The 23,483-nt window shown below is 36.4% G+C and overlaps 1 protein-coding gene across 1 annotated transcript in view; it reads left to right on the top strand.

Moving 5' to 3' along the window:
* LOC143245245 (uncharacterized) overlaps positions 1-23,483 on the top strand; it is a 141,558-nt gene that overhangs the window by 6,594 nt on the left and 111,481 nt on the right. Inside the window, exon 2 of the mRNA XM_076491387.1 lies at positions 17,557-17,745. The gene's annotated coding sequence lies outside the window, so the exon portion shown is untranslated. The remainder of the gene's footprint in view (positions 1-17,556; positions 17,746-23,483) is intronic.

The following is a 23,483-nucleotide window of genomic DNA, read 5'->3' as shown; positions in this document are numbered from 1 at the left end:
AGGTTTGATAATTTTCATTTAACGCTTCGATGTTTATCGAAAAACGTAGACAATTCTGATATAAAACACAGTATGTATATATAAACCAACTGAAAATAACATTTCAAACTACTTGATTTGCTGTTCAAAGTTTACGAACTTACAACTCAAAAACAAGGGTTAAATTCCTCACGGTGGACACGGATGATATCCAAACGTGGTTTTGGTCTAAATCACACATATCGATGTCTTTAAATTAAAGTATAGTTCCTGTGAACTGTAAATAGACGCATCGTTTTCTCGCATGCGCAGTTAAAGGATATTAATATGGTTCGTGTTAAAAATATTGGTCACTTGCAAGTGATGTTTCAGAAAGTAATAAACAAGCAAGCTTATGTACATGTATATATAACTTCAAGAAATAGAAGTGATTCAAGGAGAAATCCTTGTACTAAGTAGATGTAAATTACGAGGATGTTGTTAATCCAAGTACGTTTTGCGTGCTTCGAATGGTTGTTAACACGTGCTAACGTGAACATGAAGTGAGTGTCATTTAGACGAGGCAAATCACTCATGTTTACCTTTGTGTCCGATTTCTTTTTTGTTTTCGTTATGTTCGGCATTTTTTAATGAAAAGGTTTCTGATAAGACTGCTTCGAGATTCTGTTGAGAAAATCTACACTATTAATAAGTTATTGTTTAACAGTTTTTAATGATATTTTTAACAAGTGAGGCAACTGGAAAGTATTTTAACATAAGACTCCAGGGTTTAACTAAAACTAACAACGAACCTCACGAGAATTTTATTCACGGGTTTATAATTGTTATAGTAATTCAAAACGGACATCAGTTAACATAGGTAATAAAACAAAGTTACTGATTTTGTCATCCAACCATAGATAAAGCCGCATGTGCAAAATCAGCTGGCGATTAGGGCAAACTTTAGTGAGTATCCCACAATGGCACAGCAGTGTATCGCGGACCTACGACTCCAGATTTCTATACCCATGGTGGACAAAACACAAACAGCCGATTTTGTTTAATTTCAAACAAACTTTAACGACCTATTTGTTTAATAAAATAATGTGAAAACCATGAAATAAATTATTCAGTTTTACCAATTTGTGACACGTGATTTATGAAATATAGCTGGTACTTAGTACAAGGTTGTGATTTGTGGTTTGTAAGATACAGCTGGTATTTAGGTCCAGGATGTGACATATAGCTTGTAAGTTACAGCTGGTACTCAATACTAGGTTGTGATACGTGGTTTGTAAGATACAGCTGGTACTTAAAACTAGGTTGTGACATGTAGTTTGTAAGTTACAGCTGGTATTTAGGACCAGGTTGTGACATGTGGCTTGTAAGTTACAGCTGGTACTCAGCACCAGGTTGTGACATGTGGCTTGTAAAATACAGCCGTACTGAGAAATCAAGGATCTTCCACAACACATGAATGTAAATGTGCTAACATACACTCCTGAGCTCTTACTGAGAGATGGATTTATTTCATATGTGCAGAAGTTCCATTTTAGAATACAAAACCACCCTGGACAGCTTAGCTAATATTACACCTTGGTTTGTTTAATAGTTTCATACGTTTTGACATATTACCTACAGTAAAGATGTCAGTAAAACGTCTTGAAAATTCATTCACACACGAATTCACATACCTGTTATTAGCTAATAATTTCTGTTCATATGTTTATGATATAATTTACGCAGCCAAACTAAGTATATAATTTATTTTTCTGGTGTATGTTTCTTATAACTGCACTGATAAGAGATATTCTGTGCTCTGCAGTTGCGTAGCTAGGGTTTTCAACGTTCGGGGACATAGTCAGTTTTCGCGCCCCCTTGTGACAAACAAAATGTAAGCCATAATTCCTAAATATTTAACATCAATTTGGCGCCCCACTCCAGATGCTGCGCCCGGGGACAGATGTACCCCTTTGCCCCCCCTTCTCCTAGATAAAACACTGGTGCTCTGTCGACCATAGAATGTTCATTGTGCAACTTTACACAAAAACAATAAAAGAAACTATGGGTTCTATTTACTACTTTTTCTGTTTATAACAATACAACAGACAACAGACCCTATTTACTAACTATTTATTCATTTTATAACAATAAAACAAACAATGTGCACTATTTGCTTACTAATTTCTCTGTTTATAACAATACAACAGACCACAGGCCCTATTTACTAACTATTTATTCATTTTATAACAATAAAACAAACAATGTGCACTATTTGCTTACTAATTTCTCTGTTTATAACAATACAACAGACCACAGGCCCTATTTACTAACTATTTATTCATCTTATAACAATAAAACAAACAATGTGCACTATTTGCTTACTAATTTCTCTGTTTATAACAATACAACAGACCACAGGCCCTATTTACTAACTATTTATTCATTTCATAACAATAAAACAAACAATGTACACTATTTGCAGTTGAGCATTACTTGTTATGAATTTGTTTCATCCAGTTGTTAAATTAAAAATTTATAAAGTACATATTGTATATTATAAAAAAATACAAGTTTTGACAACAGCCAGAACTGTACGACCTTCGATGATCTTGTGTGACAAGGTAAAAAGGTCATTACGCCCACCGCTATCAGATCTATCTTACTGTGAATAGTTTGCCACAGCTGAAATCTTGACCACCGAATAAACTCCTCATTTTAGTCTCTCTTTGATTTACCCAATATTACTGTTTATCCTCATTTCAGTTCCTCTTTGAATTGCCCTATATTACTGTTTATCCTTATTCTAGTTCCTCTTTGAATTGCCCTATATTACTGTTTATCCTCATTTTAGTTCCTCTTTGAGTTACCTAATATTATTGTTTATCCTCATTTCAGTTCCTCTTTGAATTGCCCTATATTACTGTTTATCCTTATTCTAGTTCCTCTTTGAATTGCCCTATATTACTGTTTATCCTCATTTTAGTTCCTCTTTGAATTGCCCTATATTACTGTTTATCATCATTTTAGTTCCTCTTTGAGTTACCTAATATTATTGTTTATCCTCATTTCAGTTCCTCTTTGAATTGCCCTATATTACTGTTTATCCTTATTCTAGTTCCTCTTTGAATTGCCCTATATTACTGTTTATCCTCATTTTAGTTCCTCTTTGAATTGCCCTATATTACTGTTTATCCTCATTTTAGTTCCTCTTTGAGTTACCTAATATTATTGTTTATCCTCATTTCAGTTCCTCTTGAATTGCCCTATATTACTGTTTATCCTTATTCTAGTTCCTCTTTGAATTGCCCTATATTACTGTTTATCCTCATTTTAGTTCCTCTTTGAGTTACCTAATATTATTGTTTATCCTCATTTCAGTTCCTCTTTGAATTGCCCTATATTACTGTTTATCCTTATTCTAGTTCCTCTTTGAATTGCCCTATATTACTGTTTATCCTCATTTTAGTTCCTCTTTGAATTGCCCTATATTACTGTTTATCATCATTTTAGTTCCTCTTTGAGTTACCTAATATTATTGTTTATCCTCATTTCAGTTCCTCTTTGAATTGCCCTATATTACTGTTTATCCTTATTCTAGTTCCTCTTTGAATTGCCCTATATTACTGTTTATCCTCATTTTAGTTCCTCTTTGAATTGCCCTATATTACTGTTTATCCTCATTTTAATTCCTCTTTGAGTTACCTAATATTATTGTTTATCCTCATTTCAGTTCCTCTTTGAATTGCCCTATATTACTGTTTATCCTTATTCTAGTTCCTCTTTGAATTGCCCTATATTACTGTTTATCCTCATTTTAGTTCCTCTTTGAGTTACCTAATATTATTGTTTATTCTCATTTCAGTTCCTCTTTGAATTGCCCTATATTACTGTTTATCCTTATTCTAGTTCCTCTTTGAATTGCCCTATATTACTCTTTATCCTCATTTTAGTTCCTCTTTGAATTGCCCTATATTACTGTTTATCATCATTTTAGTTCCTCTTTGAATTGCCCTATATTACTGTTTATCCTCATTTTTGTTCCTCTTTGAATTGCCCTATATTACTGTTTATCCTCATTTTAGTTCCTCTTTGAATTGCCCTATATTACTGTTTATCCTAATTTTAGTTCCTCTTTGAATTACCCTTTATTACTGTTTATCCACATTTTTGTTCCTCTTTGAATTTTCCTGTATTACTGTTTATCCTCATTTTAGTTCCTCTTTGAATTACCTAATATTATTGTTTATCCTCATTTCAGTTCCTCTTTGAATTGCCCTATATTACTGTTTATCCTTATTCTAGTTCCTCTTTGAATTGCCCTATATTACTGTTTATCCTCATTTTAGTTCCTCTTTGAATTGCCCTATATTACTGTTTATCATCATTTTAGTTCCTCTTTGAATTGCCCTATATTACTGTTTATCCTCATTTTTGTTCCTCTTTGCATTGTTCTATATTACTGTTTATCCTCATTTTTGTTCCTCTTTGAATTGCCCTATATTACTGTTTATCCTAATTTTAGTTCCTCTTTGAATTACCCTTTATTACTGTTTATCCACATTTTTGTTCCTCTTTGAATTGCCCTGTATTACTGTTTATCGTCATTTTAGTTCCTCTTTGAATTACCCTTTATTACTGTTTACCTTCATTTTAGTTCCTTTTTGAATTACCCTTTATTACTGTTTATCCGCATTTTTGTTCCTCTTTCAATTGCCCTATATTACTGTTTATCCTCATTTTAGTTCCTCTTTGAATTACCCTTTATTACTGTTTATCTTCATTTTAGTTCCTCTTTGAATTACCCTATATTACTGTTTATCCTCATTTTAGTTCTTCTTTGAATTGCCCTATATTACTGTTTATCCTCATTTTAGTTCCTCTTTGAATTACCCTATATTATTGTTTATCCTCATTTTAGTTCCTCTTTGAATTGCCCTATATTACTGTTTATCCTCATTTAATTTCTTCACAAACTTTAAAATTGTCCGATAATGTTGTTTACCCTCATTTTCGTTCCTCCACAAACTTAAAATTATCCAATATTATTGTTTGTTCTAATTTATTCCCTCCACAAACCTCAAATTATCTTATAATATTGTTTCATCTCTTCTCAGCTGGAAACCAGATTCCCTGCTCCATCCCGATTTTAACCACTTCTTTCAATACTATATAATATGTTGTTTAAGGCTAATACAGCGCGTTAACAAATACTGTAAAAAGACTGATACAAATATTTTCCAAGTGTTTTGTTTGTTTTTGAAATTCGCTCAAAGCTACAAGAGGGCTATCTGCGCTAGCCGTTCCTAATTTAGCAGTGTAAGACTAGAGGGAAAGCAGTTATTCATCACCACCCACCGCCAACTCTTGGACTACTTTTTTACCAACGAAGAGTTGGATTGACCGTCACATTAGAACGCCCACATGGCTGAAAGGGCGAACATGTATGGCGTGACGGAGATTCGAACCCGCGATCCTCGGATTGCTAGTCGAGCGCCTTAATCACCTGGTCATGTCGGGCTTTTTCCAAATTATTTCTGTACAATATCAAGGAATCGTTCGAGAAAACATATTCCGTTTGTAGTGTGCTTTTGTTTTAGTTATTCATATAAATACTTAAATCTAATGATTTAATAGAACAGCTCTGAGTGCAGTATATTTTTTTATAGATTAACGAGCCATATAAAGACGTTTTATTCAAACCGCAAAACTAAGTTGGGTCCGGCATGTCTAGGCACTCGACTCATAATCTGAGGGTCGCGGGTTCGAATCCCCGTCTCACCTAACATGTTCTCGCCCTTTCAGCCGCGAGGGCGTTATATTGTGACGGTCAATCTAACTATGCGTTGGTAAAAGAGTAACCCAAGAGTTGGCGGTGGGTGGTGATGACCAGCTGCCTTTCCTCTAGTCTTACACTGGTAAATTAGGGACGGCTAGCGCAGATAGCCCTCGTGTAGCTTTGCGCGAAATTCAAAACAAACAAACAAGTACATAAAACTAAGTTAAGATGGAACTTTATTGTATTCTAGTGGGTGCATGTTGGCATATTTTATAGTTTATACCATGTTCAAGCTCCAGTCTTTATCGAATTTTTTATTTTCATAAAGAGGGTTTTAATGGAATTTCTTAATATCGTGGTGGAGGTGACATGTTATTTTAACATGGTTGTGTAATAACAAATGTTTGTGTTAGTTTTTTCTGTAAAATTACTTCTTTCATAGGTATTACAAGATATTATTTTGTAAGGCAAATATTCGTTGATTATTTTAGATTATTCGGTCAAAGGGCAGCCTAGTTGACGTTTGAATGCAATAACTATGTTTTTGTGGTACTTTCAAGTAATACAACGCTAAAATCAGGGGTTCGATTCCCCTCGGTGGGCTGAGCAGATAGCCCGATGTGGCTTTGCTATCAGAAAACACACACATACTTTCAAGTAAAACCAGTAAGTAACGGTAGATTCGCAGAAATAAGAAAAGTAGTCCTGAAAATGATAGGTTAAGCTTTACAAGTGTGTGTTTGTGAATAATTAGATCAGATAAATTTTATAGAAATGGTTATAACCTTTGTTATTCAACAAATAAAAATAATACACGCAGCGCACGCACTTAACGCACCCAAAAAGACAGTGGTTTCTACCACTTAATTATGTTTAGATCCACTGCTTGAGATCTACATCTCTTGAACTCAACATAATGACCTTCTAGTACAGCCTAACTAATAAACACACATGAGTTCAACGGGTTTCATTGTTAAATTGACAGCATCGTCTCAGAACATTTGTTTTCTTACAGCGTTGGTCAGCTGTTAAATGTAGACAGTACCAATTCGGCCGGGAAAGGATATTACAGTCCAGATCCTATGTTTTACTGCAGTATCTTCTCAAGCAGAGTAGGCACCATCTATCATGGAGAACAAAGAAAGGAAGAAACGAGAACATGACAATCTCAGCGAGTTTCTCGACCATGAGCCCATGCGAAAAGAGCACACAAACTGTATAAACGTAATTCTCATATAAAAAAGGAGGTAAAAAATATCCGGTATACACTGCTGGTCAAAATCTTAAGGCCAATGAGCATAAAGAAAAAACGTGCATTTTGCGTTGTTAGACTCAACCACTTATTTGAGTAGAGCTTCGAAAGTTGCAAATAAGAAAAGGGAAAATAAAAATATAAAATGTTTTTAGCATTTAATAGGGAAAATGTGAACACTACAAAATTAGCCTAACTAATAGCTGGTCAAAAGTTTAATACCATACCAGAAAGAAGTCATAAACAGGGTAGGAAATGCCCAACAAGAGGTCTCAGTAGTGAGTTGCACGGCCGTCATTACGAATAACTGTAAACATTCGCTTTGGCATGGTAGATTTAACCATTCGCAGAAGGCTGGCGGGAATGTTATTCCAAGTGGAGAAGATGGCTTTACGAAGATCATGCACTGTTTGGAATTTACGTCCATTTCTATAGACTTCCCTTTCCATCCACCCCCAAACATTTTCAATGGGGTTCAGTTCGGGCGAACACGCTGGATGATCCAAAAGAATCACGTTATTCGCCATGAAAAAGTCCTTTGTCCTGCGGACGTTGTGGATTGCAGCGTTGTCCTGATGAAAGATCCCGTCATTTCCACACAAACGAGGGCCTTCAGTCAACGAGGATGCTCTCTCTAACATGCCAATCTAGCCAGCTGCTGTTTGAGACCCCTGTATAACCTGAAGCTCCATTGTTCCATGGAAAGGAGAAAGCACCCAGATCATGATGGAACCTCCTCCACTGTGTCGTGTAGAAAATGTCTCTGGTGGAATATCCTTATCGTGCCAATAACGTTGGAAGCCATCTGGACCATCCAGGTTATTTTTTTTCTCATCAGAGAACAAAACCTTCTTCAACTTTTCTACGTCCCATGTTTGGTGCTTTTCAGCAAATTTTAACCGAGCTGTTTCGTGGTGTGTAAGAAAGCGTGGCCTTTGAAGACGTTTACGACTTTTAAAGCCTTTCTCTCGTAGATGCCGTCTTATAGTTCTTGAGCTGCATTCTGCGTCCGTAAGGGCCTTAACCTGGTTCGACGATCGGCTGGTCGAATCCTCCTGCTCAACGCCGGCGAAATATTATTTGGCCGACCACGTAAAATTCTTGTTCCGTATCCCTCAGGGTCTTTTAATAAATTTACAACAGCAGTTTTACTACACCCAGTCTCACCAGTGATGACACGTTGAGAGAGACCTTGCTTTTGCAGCTCGACAATTCTGTCACGTTCAAGCTCTGTCAACCTTTTAGCCTTTGTCATGTTTTTACCCAATATAACACAGGAGATGTCAGTGGGAGATGTTGACAACGCTAATGCTTGAACACAAATGACTAAATTTCGTTACGTGTTTACCGATTAACGGTTCGTTTCAGTATGGTCTTAAACTTTTGACCAGCTAGTATTTAGACTAGTTTCATTGTGTTCACATTTTTCCGTATTAAATGCTAGAAAGTTTTTTATTTTTATTTTCCCTTTTCTTATTTTCATCTTTCGAAGCTCCACTCAAATAAGTGGTTAAGTCTAACAACGCAAAATGCATATTTTTTCTTTATGTTCATTGGCCTTAAAATTTTGGCCAGCAGTGTACGTACATATCACAGTTTTTCTGGAACATCTGAAAACGACTTCGCTTACAATGATTTATATGTAACAATAAATTTTTAAATAAAGCTATTATAAAAGAAACTGATTAAAATCAAATAGAGAACTTTACGAAAACTAAAGAGAATTTTCGTGAAACGAGAGAGAAAATGTTTGTCCATAACTGGAAAGTGAAATGCAGTATGCTCAAAAATAGGGTTAAGAAAGCCGCGTGCGTAAGTCTGTTGATGTAATTAAATCATTTGTGAACTTTTTTAAGCATCCCTACCCATCTTCAAGTACTTGACATTTGCCCAAGCGCGGTCATTGACCCAAAAGAATCCATGGAACTGCAAAAGAGACAGCTTAGTACGTTTTCTATGATGCTTCAAATTATCAATTCACTCCTCACCCTTGCATCCACCCCTTTAAGCACTATTTAGGCTTAGTGAATCAAACTGTTAAGTTTATAAAATTCCACTTCGTGATTATTTTGAGAAAACATTACGTTTTAATTCCTGTAATGTAATAAAGTAAGTTAATCCAATGAGCTGTGGAAAACATAATAAGTTTTTAGCTCCTTGAAAAATGGTTTTATATTTTCAATAAGTGTGTGAATCTTCCGTTTGTTTAATTCAAATATATTGTTTCATGTCAACAAAGTTTGTTTGTTTAGAATTTCGCACAAAGCTACTCGAGGGCTATCTGCGCTTGCCGTCCCTAATTTAGTAGTGTAAGACTAGAGGGAAGGCAGCTAGTCATCACCACCCACCGCCACCGTAACATTATAACGCCGCCACGGCTGAAAAGGCGAGCATGTTTAGCACGACGGGGATGCGAACCCGCACCTCTCAGATTACGAGTCTCACGCCTTAACACGATTGGCCATGCCATCAACAAAAGAAAACAAACTTAAGCTTTTAGCGAGAAAACCTTTTAGAGACGACTCAACAGAATCTAAGCCTAGAATTGCAAAGTAAACTAAATACTGCAAAGTAAACTAATGACAGATGAATATCTGCTGGTCTTGAAGAGAAAAGCACCAATCAGAAACACGACTATATTAATAAAGCCAACCCAGTTAGAAAAACGTTTCGTTTTCGTAAGCATTACACTATGTAACACAAATTTTGTTCCTGGATAGTATGCGTTATTTCTTAATTGCTTATGTTGTAAGAGTACAGAAAATGACCATTGTTCCCTTCAAACTTTGCTTTTGTGACCTAGATAATGAAATTAATCTATTTTCTATGTAAAATCGGGCAAATTAGTACATTTTTATTTACATAAGGTCTGAATAAAACAACATATGAATCAAGATTTACATGTATTTATACTAAAGGTATACAAAAATGTTTAGAAGTGAGTAGTTTTTCGAGATTTGCAACGGAAATGTAAATCACTTTCACATATCAGCCCCCAAATATAGTCTCCCATCATGTTTTCGTAAAACGCTCCTAGGTCACAAAAGTAAAGTATAAAGAGAAAAATAGGTCTTTTCCATTTACTTTAGGCATAAGCAATTGGGAAATAACACTTTCTGCCCAGGAACAAGAAAAAGTAAAAATTTTGTTAATAGTGTTATTGTTAAAACACTTAAGGGTCTGGTGATTAGAGGGCTCGACTCGCAATCTTCGAGCCGCAGGATGGAAACCTGTCACTGAATATGTTCGCCTTTTCAATTAGGTACCAGCTAATTAGGTACATGATTTGAGTGACGAACAAGCGTTGAAAGAACATGGAAAACTATTTCGTATTTACCTACAGTCTGTTGCCCAAGCAGTTTTGGTAATATAAATGTGTGTGGTAAAAGTTTTGGTTTAAGTTTGTTTTTGTCCCTAATTTAGTAGTGTGAGATTAGAGGGAAGGCAGCTAGTCATCGCCACACACCGCCAACTCTTGGGCTACTCTTTTACCAGCGAATAGTGGGATTGAGCGTAACATTATAACGCCCCTCACGGCTGAAAGGGCGACCATGTTTGGCGAGACGGGGATGCGAACCTGCGACCATCGGATTACGAGTCGCACGCCTTAACACGCTTGGCCATGCCGGGCCTTTGGTTTAAGGTTCTTTTGCAAATATTTGAGAAAGCACCAGAGATGTTCAGAAACATTTGTATCTTTTTATCCCACACACAAACTAATTACACTCTGATTTGGCGCGAGTCAGGTTTGAGTTTATTGGTAGAATATTACGATTGCATCAGCGGGTGGACGAACTTTGACCTCCATGGAAATAGAAAGTGACAATGGCGAAGGAAAAAAGAAAACAAAAGAGAAAAAAAATACTACAGAGAGCCATGGATTAATGGAAATGCACTGGTGGTGGTTTTGTGAACTAAAATTTGCTAATTTAATTGCATAGGAGGTTCAATGTTTTGGTCCCTTTTAGGGTGGCGTAGTGTGTGCTTGTGAGGATAAAACAAAAATATTCAAACAGAATTATAAAAAAATTAATTTCGTTTTCTCAAGTTTTAGTACCATACAAGTTTCATTATATTTTTAGTGAGAAAGTCAGAGGGTACTGAGTGAGTTGCAGTGAATTTTCTTAAAAACTAAGTTTTTTATTGAAACACCTCACCTTAAAAAGGAGATAAACAGATTATTATTATAATTAATAATGTGAAAATAAAACACTGCCCTCATATAGTTAAACTGCTTAAAAGTGAGCTTAAACTAATGTTTAGAAAAGCAATTATAATTTTTAGGGCGTTTTGTACGAATTCCGCATTTTCGTCAGTATTTCGAATTTTATCAGAATGTTATTAATTTACTTACTACTTGTTGAGTACATTTGAACCAATATTGATACTTAACACGATACTGGCGTGTCAGATTTTGTATTTCATCAGGGCACTTCAAAACTTCAATCAAATTATTATCATTATTTTAACATACAAACAATTTTATTAGGGACTGTTTCTGCTCAACAGGCTCAGCCTGATATTTACAACTTACGACAGTACATTCTGTTAGGTAGGCTTAGGGTAAATTAATATATTTTATCCTTTTTTCTCTTTATAATTTTTTTTTGTGGGTCAGCAGTACCAAGTGTGGGGCGTGCGTTTATCCGATTTCATTTTCTTACTCATCAGGATATTTACCAGCCTACCCTGAAATCCAAAATATTTTAGACAGGATTAGAGTAAAATAACCTACGAGATCTTGGCTTAGCCAATTATATCAGTCAAAAAGGTTTGACCTTCCGAGTCCGAGACTGTAATTAGATTTCAAATCGGTCGAGAGATGACGAAACTATGAGCTAAACGTTTGAATTTGATAAATTTAGAGCCGTGCTGTGAAGGCTTGGCATGGCAAGGTGGTTAGAACCGTGCTGTGAAGGTTTGGCATGCCAAGGTGGTTAGAGCCGTGTTGTGAAGGTTTGGCATGGCCAGGTGGGGTAAGGCGTTCGATTCGTAATCTGAGGGTCGCGGGTTCGAATCCCCGTCACACCAAACATGTTCTTTCCCTTTCAGTCGTGAGGGCGTTATATTGTGACGGTCAATCCTACTATTCGTTGGTAAAAGAGTAGCCCAAGAGTTGGCAGTGGGTGGTGATGACTAGTTGTATTTCCTTTAATCTTACACTGCTAAATTAGGAACGGGTAGCGCAGATAGCCCTGCGAGTAGCTTTGTCCGAAATTCCAAACAAAACAAACAAACTACGAGCCGACATGCCGCTGCTAAAAAACTTAATAGATAGCTTAACTTAAAACAAAAGTTTTTCATTTAGTCCCCTGGCGGATATACTAGTCAACAAAAGTTTCTTTCTTGAACTTTCCACCTGTCCTTTAGATAAAATAACACATGAAGCAATCTTTCTGCGTTGTTCGAGTGCATATTTATCTGATTTTATTATTATTATTTTCAAACATAGTAACGGAAGCGGTCACACTAATGGTATATATTTCGCTGCTGTGGAGGTGTCAATAATATAGTCGTAACGAGTACCCTTGTTCGAAAACAGAAGTACAGTTTAATAAAACCTTTTATTATCTGAAGCCATACAAAGATCGTTTATTTATAGAATATTGGTAAAGTTGAATTTTCTCCATTAGTAACAAATAGTGGTTTAATTTATTTGTTTATTCATTTGGTGTTTCACAAATATGCATTCGCTAGGCCTAAACTTAACTTGATGTATCTCGTCCTGGTAAGAAGAAAAAAGTTGCAAGGCAATGCATGTCTAAATGATTCAAACAGAATACATTTCGTTTAAAGATAATCAAAACCAGCCTTTATTATCAGTAAAAGTACCTCTGGTGAATAAATATGACGTTTTACTTATACGCCTGTAAACGTATTTTACCATGTTCAGTTCTTCGAGAACGTTTATAAAAAAACAACAACGACACTAGCTTTGAATTAGATAGATATGGTATATATCTCTGCACCTATATAATTTATTTAAATAATTCACAATTTTTGTTTAATTGTTTTGATTATATTTGTACAAAGCTCAGCAAAGACTACAAACGCTAACTGTATATATTTTTAAACACGATTTTGTAGCAACGGGAAGAGAATTACAGACAATTCGATTTACGTTTCTTTTCACTGACCATTAAGCCACACTCTTTGGTTTTTATTTCTCAGATCTGCCTCACGGATTTATGAAAGAGATTTGCAAGATTCGACTCACCAACTCCAATCATCTATGTATGTGTAAATAAAGTAATAATATAACAACAATAGGCGCTGTTTAGTCATGTTCATGTTTTGTAACATATTTTTGCACTGCGTGTCTTTACAATAATAGTTTTAATACTCAAGTAAATATGAACTTCACTACTTTGGGGTTCATGTTCAACAGCTAATCGGGTCTTTAGGTCCTTTTCAATCACCAATAAAGTGATATAAAATAAGTTAGGTATTTGAATAGTGTTAGAGTTTGTGCCTGAGTTATTATATATCGGACCTTGTATTTAATCTGAGGGTTCGAACCTCCGTCACACCAAATATGCTCGTCCTTTCAGCCCTGGGGTCCTTCTAAAGTGACGATCAATTTCACTATTCGTTAGTAAAAGAGTCGCCCAGGAGTTGGTTGTGGGAGGTAATTATTAGCTGGTTTCCCTCCAGTCTTTCACTACTAAATTAGGGAGGGTTAGTGCAGATTGCCCTCGTGTAGCTTTGCGCGAAAATCTAAACAAACAATTTAAGAGTTTTAACCTTTGTCTTGCTATCTATTCCAAATTAAAATGCCACGCAAGCAAGCTAGGCCAAACTGTCTACACTTTCAAAAGGTAGAGTTGTTAAGTTCCTTAAGATAGTTTATGTTTTGTCCTTTCACTTTACCTTATATATATATATAAACTAATAAATGAAAGGCATTATTGATTTTTGTATTTACACTTATTTTGTACCTCGTGTTTGCACGTGGATATACGTAATCATATAATCAACGTCACCAATATATAATGCACGTTATTGCCGCTAATAAAAAAAGTGTGATTATTGTGTAAATTATCCCTAATCTAGTTTTAACAACAAGTCCTATCTCGTCATCTACGTCAAGAAATAAAAGGAAAAGCTCTGAGCAGAATTTCTGTTGAGTCTGAAATAATACTAATAAAGCAAAATACACAGGCTGTTAGATTGTTTTTATTATTTGTACTGTTATTTAGAGAACAGTTATTTTTTGTCTTAATAAATGCGAATGAAAAATGAGGTTCCTTATGCTTCGTTTATAATCATGTGCTAGAAAATATTTTAATAATGTACTTAGTACCATTTTTTTTATACCACATGTTAATTTAACACAGTACCAGGATCCTGTACACATGTTTCACATTCAGTGGACGGGAAGAGTGACGTGTGGAGGATGTGAGAAAAATAAAAACATACAGACTTATTTATCACATTGAATAAACACATTTTAGGGTAAGAACAAAAGACAGTATCTATTCTAAAGGACAGTGATATTGTACATCCTATGTATCAGATTTACGAAACATTTAACAGCTTTATGTTATCATAAAATGTACTACACGTTTATGTAGCTTATCTATTTCAAATAGTTAACGATCATGAACGTTTTCAAAACATGCGATATTTGATTATTGCTTAGAATAAAGTTTTTGTTATATTATCCATATATTTTTTTAAATAAAAGACTAAAAAATTGTAAAGCCCCATCTATCATTCGGTTTACGAGTTTTCCCTGAGTGGTAGAGAGTATTTGTGGTGTTTTCTGATGTCTTTTACTCATATTATATTTGTACGGAATTTCAAAAATATATAACATTGACGCTGTTTGTATTTTTATTGAGTTATTTTATCGAGAAGGTGTTTGAAATATTAAAAACATAAATGTGAAGCCTAATCCTTCATTCCGTTTATCGCTTGTTACTGGGTTAGATGATAGGGCGAACACAGAACATCTAAAAAAACCGTACGTAAAATACCCACTATTTTTATATATGAAGCGAAGTTTGTATGTTTCGTTACGATTTTTCCATCATGTGGGAATTTTATTAACAAAAATCTCAGCTGTACGCAGTTCATGTTCGCGTGACAAACAGAAAAAGAAATCCAAGCGTTTTGTTTGTTTGTTTAACAAACATAAGTTTATACAGTGGGCTATCTTTGCTGTGCCCACCTGTTGTTGTTTTAGCGTTATTAGCTTTAAAACTTATGCGTTGAGCCACTGTGGATATCCAAGTGTCACAGACAATCATAATATAAAAAATACAATCAAAGACATTCAGAAGTTAAAGCAAGTAAGCTTTATATAATAGTTAATAAGTTACTGTTTTAGAAACTTGACTGACATATTACATCTCAACACTGTATTTATTGTTACGTTTCGTTTTCGAAGCACTCCTTGTTCGTAAGTCACGCTATAACATACAACTTATTATTTCTTATATGAAAGTTTGCCACATCTGATTAAATGATAATAAAGCAAAAATAACAGTAACATAAAATAAAGAACATTGGGATAATACAACGGAACGTCACTAGTTTTGATAGTAATGTTTACATGAAAGTTTTCGGTTGAAAAACAGTGTGGAAGTTCATTACCATCTTTTGAAAATGACAAATCAGTCAGCCACCCAAAATGAATATCGTGTTTATATCTGAAGTTCCTACTTCTTAGTAATGAGGCCTACCATGGCCTGGTGTTTATGGCGTTCAATACGAGGGTTCGAATCTCGTCACCGATAATGCTCTCCCCGTGATGGTTACTTCCATTTTTTTGTTGATGAAGGGTATCGTTTTTTGTTATGAATTTCGCGCAAAGCTACACAAGGGCTACTGCGCTAGCCGTCCCTAATTTAGCAATGTAAAACTATAGAGGGAAGGCAACTAGTCGTCACCACCTACCGCTAAATCTTTGGATACTCCTTTACCAACGATTGAAAGGGCGAGCATGTTTGCTGTGACGGAGATTTGAACCCGTGACCCTCAGATTGCAAGTCTAACGCCTTTTTTTTTAATTTCGCGCAAAGCTACACGAGGGCTATCTGCGCTAGCCGTCCCTAATTTAGCAGTTTAAGACTAGAGGGAAGGCAGCTAGACATCACCACCCACCGCCAACTCTTGGGCTACTCTTTTACCAACGAATAGTGGGATTGATCGTAACATTATAACGCCCCCACGGCTGAAAGGGCGAGCATGTTTGGTGCGAGTCTGACACCTTAACCACTTGGCCATGCCGGGCCGGTGAAAAGTAGAGATGGAAGTAGGTAGTACTGGCTAGCTGCCTTCCTGTTAGATTATCACTTCTAAATTAGGGGCAGTTTATCATAGATAACCTCAGAATAGTTTTGCCTGAGATATAACAAACAAACAGTCTTAACAACTTCTCTGTATCGATGTTTCCACGAGACTAAGTTTCACACAAAGTTGTCTCACTTGCCATAAATCGACTAAGTCTTCATTTTGCATGCTAATGTATACCATCGACACGACGGTCTGTTAGGTGTAAAACCTGACTGGTATGTGGTCGAACGAAACTGAATTGAATTCTGTTTCTTCGTCCATCTTTCGACGAAAATAGCTCGCTAATTTCGAGATGTAATAAGTACGCTCGTTTAATGTTGGTATGAGAGGCTTGGTCAGCTTCAAGCCTTTGCCTGTCTTTTTGTTAACAGTTGTAGGAGACAGTTCAGTTTCATTGCGATGTTGTCGTTTTTTTGGAGGGGTGTGTGTCGAAGGATTCTATTTGAGTACAAGGACGTTCAATGCTTAAGTCAAAGGTGTTGACACGTTCTGGTTTGAGAGTGTTCCCGCTTCCACGAAGACACCTGAATATTCGAAATGTTATTTTTTTGGTTTTTACATCAGTGGCATATTAAGGTAGAAACTAAAGGAGACTTAGCTGCAGGGACATTTTATTCTATGTTAAATTACATAGGATGAAGGACCAACAAAAGTTATTATACTCTAGGCCTCACATAACCTTAAATCCGCGACATGAAGGAATCGATAACCAAGTAATCTGTAAACGATTCTCTTGTCTTAAGTGAATCTTTAAACTCCACAAATTAAGAATACTGAGAGATGTCGTTTTTTTATATTTATATGGTATTGATCGTTGTGTAAACATAGTTTCTAAGATTTTGGTTTGAATATCGCGCAAAGCTACGTGAGGATTACATGCGTTAGGCGTCCGTAATTTAGCAGTGAATAACTAGATAGAAGATGACTAGTCACCAACGAATAGTGGGATTGACCGTCACATTATAACGCACCCACGGCTGAAAGGGGCGAGCATATTTGGTGCGACCGGGATCCGAACCCGCAACCCTCGGATTACGAGTCGAACAGCTTAACACGCATGACCATGCCGGACCCCACTAGAAGTAAAATGTATTATAAAGACGACTGGTATGGGTATTAAAAGTTTAATTGAAATAAAATACAGAACAACGTTTCGACCTTTTTAGGTCATCTTCAGGTTAACAAAGAGAATTATCAACCAGTTTTAGAATACAAATCGATAGTTTAATTTCATAATACAAAACAATCATTTTATTTCTTTCTGTAGGTTCTGCAGATCTTCTTCAGAGTGTTGGTATTAGTGGCGAGCAGATAGGTATCGGAATAACAGAAGGAATCTGTGACAATAGAGCCATTCGAATAGAAGATGGTAAACCAGTTTACGGGACGCCTGACCGTGCCTACACCATTACAGAAAATGCCGTTCTTACTGCTTCAACCTCTCACGTGTTCCAAGGTACGTTGAAAAAACAAACAAGGCATCTTTAATAACAATTAAAACAATACAAATAACAAAAGGGTCTGTGATAATGAAGACATGTTCTGTTTCCACTTGCTTTTCCTTGTACGTAAGTCCCAGGTGTTTTGTTATATTACATTGATGTGAACCCTGACACGACCATAACAAACTGCATGCCAACGGTCAGGAGTATGTAATTTCCACGTGCATCCACATTAAAGACAAGTATGCATTTTACGATGTAAGAGTAAATGTTAATATTGGATCTCATGTACGGACGACCTACGAATAGTTGTATCATTTCTTTATTTGCCTTCACATTCCTCTTGGCACTGGCATCCCAATATCATTTCACATTTACAAAATGTTTTTATTATTTGTTTTGTGACACGTGTTCCCTTGATTGAAATCTAATATATTCTATGAATGTGTGTAATAAACCTTAATGTTATGTTTACTGAACGTTTTCCACTCCTTCACTTCATTCATAATATAGTGGCCGCTCCTTCACTTCATTTATAATATAGGGACCACTCCTTCACTTCATTCATAATATAGGGCCCACTCCTTCACTTCATACATAATATAGGGGATACTCCTTCACTTCATTCATAATATAGGGGCCACTCCTTCACTTCATTCGTAATATAGTGGCCGCTCCTTCCTTCATTCATAATATAGTGGCCGCTCCTTCACTTCATTCATAATATAGGGGCCACTCCTTCACTTCATTCATAATATAGTGGCCGCTCCTTCACTTCATTCACAATATAGGGGTCACTCCTTCACTTCATTCATAATATAGGGCCCACTCCTTCACTTCATTCATAATATAGTGGCCGCTCCTTCACTCCTTCACTTCATTCATTCATAATATAGGGGGCACTCCTTCACTTCATTCATAATATAGTCCTTCACGCTACTCCTTCACTTCATTAATAATAGTGGCACTCCTTCCTTCACTTCATTCATAATATAGGGGCCACTCCTTCACTTCATTCATAATATAGTGGCCGCTCCTTCACTTCATTCACAATATAGGGGTCACTCCTTCACTTCATTCATAATACAGGGCCCACTCCTTCACTTCATACATGATATAGGGGCTACTCCTTCACTTTATTTATAATATAGGGGCCACTCCTTCATTTCATTCAATATTGTTTCACCTTGTATTTAGATTTTTAATGAAACACCAAGTTCTGGTAAAAAACAACAACAACAACTTAGGTTTAAACTGGAGTTAGTTATAAAGTAGTTGTATAGTTATTCAGATTGAAAACATGAAGAAAGAAGACAAACATTTGATGGTTGGTCACTTTCTGGTTTGGTATATGATTTGTGATTTAGTTCCTTGTTTTGTGGGCTGGTTGGGTATGGTATATGACTTATGATTTAGTTCCTTGTTTTGTGGGCTGGTTGGGTAGAGAAACAAATGACACTGAGTGTATTTATATTTCAAAGTAAAACTCTCTATCATTGTTGTTTTCTCTAGCGTGAATATTTATATTATACCCATTGAGTACCTTGACCATTCCTGCACACAGAGTTTACCGATGAAGACAAAAAACAATTTACAATCGCACACATAACGCTATTGTATCATGTTTTTCTTTCATATTAGAAAGCACTATTCTAACCCATACAACTAATAATGAAAAACTATATAAACTTAGCAGGGTAACAGCAGGATAAAACGCACATCTGTTATTATCCATAGCTAACATTTCTAATGGTCAAGAGTGCAGTAACATACCACGTTACGTGTGTAACAGTGAATCATGTTGTCATCAGAACAACTGTAATACCAATGGAGTACTCCGGATATTCTACCGCCGGACCAATAAAGCTATTTCAAATCCGGTCCTGTCATCTTACCCTGCTTAATTTTGGTTATTGAGTTGCTATAGCAACCATACGTCAACAAAACGATGTTGTTGGCACAGAGGTTCGAGTCAATTCTATATACATATTTGGACCTGTAATGTCCAATACCGTTATCATTATGGACAAAGTAATATAAAGTGATAACAGCATCACTGAACAGTTGTTAGACTGCACCCCCTAGTGTCATTTCCAGGAACTGTAAGATGTAAGTTTCTTCATTATTTATGCATGCAGGTTAAATATTTCGTTGGTGTATTTTACATTATTCATCTTTGAGATTTTGTTACAAGAATCGCACTAACTTTATAATCAACCCGTTGAAATAAACTTGTTTTGTTTTTTTGTTTTGAATTTCGTACAAAGCTACTCGAGGGCTATCTTCGCTAGCCGTCCCTAATTTAGCAGTGTAAGACTAGGGGAGGCAGCTAGTCATCACCACCCACCGCCAACTCATGGGCTACTCTTTACCAACGAATAGTAGGATTGACCGTCACATTATATCGCCCTCACAGCTGAAAGGGCGAGCATGTTTGGTGTGACGAGAATTCGAACCTGAGACCCTCAGATTACAAGTCGAGTGCCTTGACCAACTGGCCATGCTGGACCCAAAATTAGTGTCTTAGAATAAAATATAATTTACAATCACAATACCTCCTTGGTGGCACAACGGTATGTCTGTGGTCTTACAACGCTAGAAACCTGGTTTTGATACTTCTGGCGGGCAGGGCACGACAGCCCATTGTGTAGCTTTGCACTTATCTTGAAAACAAACAAATACAATCATTAGAGAGGGTAAGACTACCGTATATCTCGGCGCGAAGACGCAGCCTCATTTTGATTCGCTAAAGTTTGAAAAAAAGAAGATAAACATAATAATAAGGTAGCAGAACTTCCACCAATCTTACCAAGATGTTTCATTGATTGTTTAGTGACTTTGGTATATAAACCCTTTTGCCCACTTCTCATTCTTGTGAGTTATATGCTTATCATATTTACCTATGAAAATGTGTATCTTATATTACCTCTGGAATATCTGTATTAGTACCAGTAATAACGTTACTGTAAGTCTGGGGAGTTAAAAGAGAGTGCTGAATATTACAGTACCATATGTACGGTGACCTGTTCTTGTTTATTTATTTGTTATTTAATACTAAGTAATTTATACATTTCATTCTGGGTCATATAGATGTGCTTGGGTTACTGTTTCGAATCGAAATGCTTCCTTTAGGCTTAGGTTTAGGCCTATGAGTAACGTAACCTTTGGCCTGGAAGACTCGGGGTAAATGTTCGAGACTTATTCTAAGTTAAAATATATGTCGACGCGGGAAATACGGTAGTTATTAAATTATTTTAATTAAGTTTACAACTTCCTTTTTTTCCAATAGTGACTCTTAATTTGGTAGAATTTGGGGAAATATTCTTTGTTTGTTTGTTACTGAGCGTGAATCTATCCGATAAATTATCTGTGCTGTGTCCATCGTGAATATTGAAACCTGATATTTTGCGTTATAAGCCCTCAGAATTACCGCTGAGCCGCAGGAGTGGTTAGTAAATTGGTAAGAGCCAGCTTAGCTAATGGCATATCCACTGTATTTTCAACATGAACAGTACTTCTTACGCTTAGAATATGGTTCCATTAAAAGTTTTCAATGGCATTTTAACCTAAGATCGGACTCTATCTTTGTTTATGATTCCAGGTGGCACTGCAGTATGACCACTGACTATTATAATCCTTGGTAGCACAATGGTATGACCACTGACTATTATACTCCTTGGTGGCACTGCAGTATGACTAGTGACTATTATACTCCTTGGTGGCACTATGGTATGACTACTGACTATTATACTTCTTGGTGGCACTGCAGTATGACAAGTGACTATTATACTCCTTGGTGGCACTGCGGTATGACTACTGACTATTATACTTCTTGGTGGCACTGCAGTATGACTAGTGACTATTATACTCCTTGGTGGTACTATGGTATGACGACTGACTATTATACTTCTTGGTGGTACTGCGGTATGACTAGTGACTATTATACTTCTTGGTGGTACTGCAGTATGACTAGTGACTATTATACTTCTTGGTGGCACTGCAGTATGACTAGTGACTATTATACTTCTTGGTGGCACTGCAGTATGACTAATGACTATTATACTTCTTGGTGGCACTATGGTATGACTACTGACTATGATACTTCTTGGTAGCACTGCAGTATGACTAGTGACTATTATACTCCTTGGTGGCACTGCAGTATGACTACTGACTGTTATTCTCCTTGGTGGCACTATGGTATGACTACTGACTATTATACTCCTTGGTGGCACTATGGTATGACTACTGACTATTATACTTCTTGGTGGTACTGCAGTATGAATAGTGACTATTATACTCCTTGGTGGCACTGCAGTATGACTAGTGACTATGATACTTCTTGGTAGCACAGCAGTATGACTAGTGACTATTATACTTCTTGGTGGTACTGCAGTATGACTAGTGACTATTATACTCCTTGGTGGCACTATGGTATGACTACTGACTATTATACTTCTTGGTGGTACTGCAGTATGACTAGTGACTATTATACTTCTTGGTGGCACTGCAGTATGACTAGTGACTATTATACTCCTTGGTGGCACTATAGTATGACTACTGATTATTATACTCCTTGGTGGCATTGCGGTATGACTACTGACTATGATACTTCTTGGTAGCACAGCAGTATGACTAGTGACTATTATACTTCTTGGTGGCACTGCAGTATGACTAGTGACTATTATACTCCTTGGTGGCAATATGGTATGACTACTGACTATTATACTCCTTGGTGGCACTATGGTATGACTACTGACTATTATACTTCTTGGTGGTACTGCAGTATGACTAGTGACTATTATACTCCTTGGTGGCATTGCGGTATGACTACTGACTATGATACTTCTTGGTAGCACAGCAGTATGACTAGTGACTATTATACTTCTTGGTGGCACTGCAGTATGACTAGTGACTATTATACTCCTTGGTGGCACTATGGTATGACTACTGACTATTATACTCCTTGGTGGCACTATGGTATGACTACTGACTATTATACTCCTTGGTGGCATTGCGGTATGACTACTGACTATGATACTTCTTGGTAGCACAGCAGTATGACTAGTGACTATTATACTTCTTGGTGGCACTGCAGTATGACTAGTGACTATTATACTCCTTGGTGGCACTATGGTATGACTACTGACTATTATACTCCTTGGTGGCACTATGGTATGACTACTGAATATTATACTTCTTGGTGGTACTGCAGTATGACTAGTGACTATTATACTTTTTGGTGGCACTATGGTATGACTACTGACTATTATACTTCTTGGTGGTACTGCAGTATGACTAGTGACTATTATACTTCTTGGTGGCACTGCAGTATGACTAGTGACTATTATACTCCTTGGTGGCACTATAGTATGACTACTGACTATTATACTCCTTGGTGGCATTGCGGTATGACTACTGACTATGATACTTCTTGGTAGCACAGCAGTATGACTAGTGACTATTATACTTCTTGGTGGTGCTGCAGTATGACTAGTGACTATTATACTTCTTGGTGGCACTGCAGTATGACTAGTGACTATTATACTCCTTGGTGGCACTATAGTATGACTACTGACTATTATACTCCTTGGTGGCACTATGGTATGACTACTGACTATTATACTTCTTGGTGGTACTGCAATATGACTAGTGACTATTATACTTCTTGGTGGCACTGCAGTATGACTAGTGACTATTATACTCCTTGGTGGCACTATAGTATGACTACTGACTATTATACTCCTTGGTGGCA

Source organism: Tachypleus tridentatus, chromosome 2, assembly GCF_004210375.1.
Source record: "Tachypleus tridentatus isolate NWPU-2018 chromosome 2, ASM421037v1, whole genome shotgun sequence".
NCBI classification, from domain to species: Eukaryota; Metazoa; Arthropoda; class Merostomata; order Xiphosura; family Limulidae; genus Tachypleus; species Tachypleus tridentatus.
This window is presented reverse-complemented; position numbering and strand designations above follow the sequence as displayed.